We start from the raw sequence: 1154 nt of genomic DNA, 5'->3' as shown, positions 1-1154 counted from the left end.
AAGTCCTTAGCCCTGGGCATGAAAAATCTCTCTGCCCAAATGTTTTTTTTTTAAGTGTGTTTGTTTGCAACCACATTAACGTCTCAGACATGGGCAATTTGTTCTGCTGTACCCTCCATCTTCTATGTGGTTCATCGTTCCACAAGTACAACCCTACTCCTGCACGTAAACATGGATGAACTTCACTCGTGCTTCGTTGACAGCGCAAACGTTCTAGCAGAAAGGCTCAAACGGTGGGGCGTTGATAACCCCTCTGACGGGGTCCCGCATGGACGCCCCGATAAAGGGAGAAGTTCCGGTGAGAGGTCCCACCGAGACTTGAACTCGGATCGCTGGATTCAGAGTCCTAACCATTACACCATGGAAAAGGGGGGGGAGCGGTTGCTGACCCGCCAGATCGCAGAGTAAAGGCCGCTCGGTCTGGTGACGGCAAATAGCTCTGCTTTAACGTGAGCAAAGCGACAGACAGAGTAACGCTTGCCGAAACCCGGAATCGAACCAGGGACCTTTAGATCTTCAGTCTAACGCTCTCCCAACTGAGCTATTTCGGCCACGTCGACTTGCGCAGGCCTGTCTGCGAACGACCCGAGGCGCAGTAGCCATGAGCGATGGACAGGATGCAAGAGAAAAGTCAATGGCCCGTACGGGGATCGAACACGCGACCTTGGCATTATTAGCACCGTGCTCTAACCAACTGAGATAACCGGCCACGAGGCTTATGCTTTCACGTTCTGGATTGCCATAGCGCTCTTTGAGCATCGTACCGTTAAGTGGAAGGCCTAAAGCAGGGCTCGTCCGGGATTTGAACCCGGGACCTCTCGCACCCGAAGCGAGAATCATACGCCTAGACCAACGAGCCGAGCGATGTGGCGCTATTGTGATGTCCAGCCCCTTGAAAACGGTATTTCCACCGCCTGTGTGCCACGTTTCATTGAGCCGAGGCAACGCGGGTCTTTCGCAGACAACGCTGGGGAATTAGCTCAAATGGTAGAGCGCTCGCTTAGCATGCGAGAGGTAGTGGGACTGACGCCCGCATTCTCCACGCCAGTGGCTTTTGGAGCCTCCTTCACGCCTTCGTGCGTCTTAGCCCTCCCTATGCTACCTGTCGAGGCTCACCGCTGCAGAAAAAGGTCTTCGTGTTGATTCCTGCTCAT

The 1154-nt window shown here is 53.9% G+C and overlaps 2 non-coding genes across 2 annotated transcripts; both read right to left on the bottom strand.

Annotated features, from left to right (window-relative positions):
* Positions 1-478: 478 nt before the first annotated feature.
* trnaf-gaa (transfer RNA phenylalanine (anticodon GAA)) lies at positions 479-551 on the bottom strand. The gene has a single exon. It is a non-coding gene; the product is annotated as a tRNA-Phe (tRNA).
* Positions 552-787: 236 nt separating this feature from the next.
* trnap-cgg (transfer RNA proline (anticodon CGG)) lies at positions 788-859 on the bottom strand. Its single transcript has one exon. It is a non-coding gene; the product is annotated as a tRNA-Pro (tRNA).
* Between the last annotated feature and the right edge of the window lie 295 nt (positions 860-1154).

The sequence above is a fragment of the Triplophysa rosa genome, unplaced genomic scaffold (genome assembly GCF_024868665.1).
Source record: "Triplophysa rosa unplaced genomic scaffold, Trosa_1v2 scaffold1122, whole genome shotgun sequence".
NCBI classification, from domain to species: Eukaryota; Metazoa; Chordata; class Actinopteri; order Cypriniformes; family Nemacheilidae; genus Triplophysa; species Triplophysa rosa.
Note: the sequence above shows the minus strand (reverse complement) of the source record. Positions and strands in the feature narration are given on the sequence as shown.